The sequence below is a fragment of the Seriola dumerili genome, unplaced genomic scaffold, assembly GCF_002260705.1.
Source record: "Seriola dumerili isolate Sdu_G_001 unplaced genomic scaffold, Sdu_1.0 BDQW01000155.1, whole genome shotgun sequence".
In the NCBI taxonomy this organism is placed as follows: domain Eukaryota; kingdom Metazoa; phylum Chordata; class Actinopteri; order Carangiformes; family Carangidae; genus Seriola; species Seriola dumerili.
Window position 1 is genome coordinate 983 of NW_019174410.1, and position 4,581 is coordinate 5,563.

Genomic DNA, 4,581 nt, shown 5'->3' on the forward strand with positions numbered 1-4,581 from the left:
ACTCACACACACACACACACACACACTGCGAGCACACACACCACTCACACCACACTCAACACACACCACACCACTCACACACACACACTCACACACACACACACACACACTCACACACTCACCACACACACACACACACACACACTCACACACACACACACACACACTCACACACACACACAACACACACTCACCACACACACACACACACCACACTCACTCACTCACTCACACAACACCACACACTCACACACTTCACCTCACTTCATCTCCACAACACACACACAACTCACACACTACTCACTCACTCACACACACACTCACTCACTCACTCACACACACACACACAACACTCACACACCCACACTCACACAACTCACTCAAACTCACTCACAACACCACGCACACACACACTCACACACACCACACCCACACACCACTCACACCACAACACACACACACACACTCAACTTCACTCACTCACACACACACACACTCACACACTACACTCAACTCTCACTCACACACACCACAACACACACACACACACCACAACCACACACACACCAACAACACCACCACACACACACACACACTCACACCACACTCACACCACACTCACCACCAACCACACTCAACACACCCCTCTCTCTCTCTCTCCTGTGAGTGTCGGTGCTGATGTCAGTGTCTCCTCCTCAGATGCTTCTCCTCTTACGACGACATGAGCCTGAAGCGGAGGGTCACCTGTCCGCTGGTCCGCTCCAAGTCGTTCCACCTGTCCTCCACAGAAGGTAAGAGCCCCCCCCCCTCTGAAAACACACACACAGCGTACACACTGTGCTCAGGCCGCTCCTCCGGTTCTCTGTAATGTTCTCTTGTGTTTCTCCCTCTGCCATTGATCGCCATTGAAACACGAGCAGCTGCGAGGCGTGAAGCGTCCGCTCTCAGCAGCGTAGACCCGTCAGGCCGAGCTGTCTCACGCCGCTGCAGCTCGCACCGCTCAGCTGTCCACATCCACGCACTGCCCACTCCTTCCTCCATCTTCTCCACTCTCCCTCTCTCTCTATCTCCACCGTTTCCTCTCACGCATGTTGCCCCGCTCAGCGGCTGACGTCCCGGGGGGTCGCCCCCCCCCCCGCAGGGAGAGGCTGCTGCAGGCAACAGAAGAATAAAATCTGTGACTCATGAAACCTAAAACTCCCTCTGCTGTTCATTATCCCTCAGCTGAGTGTGTGGGAGAGAGAGAGAGGGAGAGAGAGAGTGAGTGGACCCTTGAGCTGAGAGACTGTCATCGCCAGCTTGTGCCACATGCAGCTGAAGAGTGTAATGATAGAGCTCGATGCTTCGCTGGCTCATGGACTTTTGCAAGTAGTAATTAATAAAATAATAAGTGGTTAATGCTTCTCTGTGATTAGAGCTTCCTCTAGTTCTTCTAGTCAAACTGTTGTGCAGACATGAAGCCATGATTCATTATATGAAACTACTTGCAAGGTCACGTCATGCTTGTTACATGTATGTATTCCTGTTTCCCATTCCATCATTAACCACGCCCCTCTCTCCCCTCCCCAGTAGGTCCAGATGACTTGTACATTGTAGAACCTCTAAGGTTTTCTCCAGAGAAAAAGGTACAGTGTCTGTTCCGCTGCTGTGACGGCCGCCTTTACTGTCAGTGCTGTGTTGTTTCCTAGTGTCAGTCAGGAGCTCCACACCTGACGTGTCTGTTAACCACTGTGGGCTGTTTATTCCTCCGCCCGGCGACAGGCAGAGCGGCGGCCATTTTGTTTTCAGGCCGTCCGTCTGTCTCGTTCTCATGGACACGATATCTCAGAAACGCCTCCACAGAACTGCTTCACATTTGGCACAAACATTCACTAGGACTCAAAGATGAACTGATTAGATTTTTGGGGGTCAAAGGTCAAAGGTCAAGGACGTGGTGACCTCACAAAACACTGTTTTGGCCTTGTGAGCACGTTATCTCCGTAACACCTTAAAGGAACTTCTTCACATTTGGCACAAACGTTCATTTTGACTCAAGGATAAACTGATTAGATCTTGATGGCTAAAGGTCAAAGGTCAAGATCACAGTTAATATTTTATATGATATAGTCTGTGGCGGAGGGATACAACCACGAGGAGGTGATTAGTTTTAAATAAGTGGGTCAGCTGTAGTCCATCACTCCCTACCAGACTTTCCCGCCCTCCTCTGACCTGTGACCTCAGTGTGCAGCACAATAGTGGTTAACATGGCTTCACATTATTACATGTTTGACTTTCTTTAAATGTTTACTTCATTATTTTCTTCTTCTCTCTTGTTTTTCTTCTTCTGTAGAAAAAACGCTGCAAGACAAAGTCACTGGACAAGGTTGAGAGTGTGAAGGCGTCCGATCCCTCTGCTCCGCTCACAAACGGCGGCCCCAAGTGTAACGGCTTCCACCCATGCCTCCCTGCCCCGCCCCCTGCCCTACCCCCTCCTCCTCCTCTTCCTCTGCCTCCTCCCCCGCCGCCGCCTCGCCCTCCCTCCGCAGAGGAGGAGCCGCCGTTGCCAACTTGCACCTCCAAGGAGTTCCCGTCAGAGACCAGCAGCTGCAGCTCATCCACCCACTCCGAGGAGTCCTACACGAGCCGCCTCCCCCCTCCCTCTCCCACCTTCCCCACCGCCGGCCTGTGCAACGGCCACAGCCTGAGCTTCCCCCTCCAGCAGCCCCCCGCCAAGTCCCGTCACGAGAAACGCTCCATGAAGCGGCGGAAGTCGCGGCAGACGGAGCTGCAGTTCCCGCACATGCCTGCGGGGGGCGTGGCCGCTCTGCCCAGCCTGCAGCAGCTGATGAAGGGAAACAAGGAGATCAGTGTCGGGACCATCAGGGTGACCGCCGTCACCGGACACGTCTGAAACACTCACACTCACTTTTACACAACTCTGTGTGCACACACACACACACACACACACACACTNAGGGTGACCGCCGTCACCGGACACGTCTGAAACACTCACACTCACTTTTACACAACTCTGTCTGCTCTCACACACACACACACACACACACACACACACACACACACACACACACACACACACGCACAGAGAGTATATGGTAGCAGACTTGTGAGGAGATGAGGTCTTACTGCATCCCAAAGAACCACATTTCCCATGAGCACCTAGGCGCACCGTGGAACTGCAGTGGCTCTGGCAGCAGTAGCTCCTCCCCCTGTCACAGACCTGTTTACGGTCACGTGCCTTTATACCTGTTCCAGACCTTTTAAAGCTTCGTGCTGTGGGCGGGGAGAGACTCTGTGCTGGGGAGGGACACATTCATACAAATCCATTCACGTGTGTTCAAGAGGTTTTTTTCTAATGGAGAAGCACATTGTCCCATGACAGCCCCCCCACCCCCACCCCCCGATCCCCACCCACCCTGACTCTGAGCACAGCGAGGAGAGGTGTGGCCTCAACTCCACGCTCCTCCTCCTACAGGAAGCATCAAGTGTTAGTCTGATCCTCTGAGAGCACGACGGACTTCTTCTTCTTTCCTTCTTGTCCGACGTCGTCATCACTTTGATCTCGTGTTGCATCCCAACATGGCTGCAGGTGTTTGTATGGGACCATCTCTCTGTCTCTGTCTGTGTCTGTCTCTGTGTCTCTCTGTCTGTCTCTGTCTCTGTGTCTGTCTCTGTCTCTGTGTCTGTCTCTCTGTGTCTGTCTCTGTCTCTGTGTTTCTGTCTGTCTCTGTGTCTGTCTCTGTCTCTGTGTCTCTCTGTCTGTCTCTGTGTCTGTGTCTCTCTGTCTGTCTCTCTGTCTCTGTGTCTGTCTCTGTGTCTGTCTCTCTGTCTCTGTGTCTGTCTCTGTCACACCGACCGTCAGAGCTGAATGAAGAAAGTGACGTTGCCTGTGGTGAAGCAGTGAATGTGTCCGTCCCTGCAGCAGCAGCTGCTGCAGCATCAGCAGCAGCTGCAGCATCAGCAGCAGCTGTTGTTGCAGCAGCTGTTGCAGCAGCTGTTGTTGCAGCTGTTGCAGCTGTTGCAGCTGCTGCAGCTACACAAGCTGTGTGACGATCCTCAGGTGTCAGAGAGGTTGTTGCTGTTACAGATGAAGGTGAATGTTACAGGGTTCAGACTTTATTCTTTGTCTTTTCATATTTTATTATTTCTTTCATCCATAACTGAGCCGTGCTCCTCTCTTATTGTTGGTCAGAAGGAAAAAGGTTTCTCTCTTTATTTTTATTTGTGGGGGGGGGGGGCACAGGGTAGCACAGTGGAATGTTTACACTTTTACCACACACACACACCTACACACACACCTACACACACACACACACACACACACACACACACACCCCTTGGGGCCCTGCAGTGGAGTCTGACAGAGCAGTTTTATTTATGTATTTATTTATTTAAATGACAGATTTTCTAACAGTTCCTGGTCTGTCCGTCTCCGTCTGCAGCGTCTCAGCGTCTCATCACCGGTACCGACTCACGCTCAGCCGCTTCTCTTTTTATTGTATTTTAACATTTCATCATGAGCTCTGACTTTCTGACATTATAACTAACTGAGACGTCAGACAGCAATCACAGAACTATTGATTA

General features: G+C 51.7%; 1 long non-coding RNA gene across 1 annotated transcript; it reads left to right on the forward strand.

The window, feature by feature from the left end:
- Positions 1–703: 703 nt before the first annotated feature.
- Positions 704–2,427, forward strand: LOC111226395. Its single transcript, XR_002665303.1, has 3 exons — positions 704–791; positions 1,570–1,625; positions 2,330–2,427. It is a non-coding gene; the product is annotated as an uncharacterized LOC111226395 (long non-coding RNA).
- Positions 2,428–4,581: the final 2,154 nt, after the last annotated feature.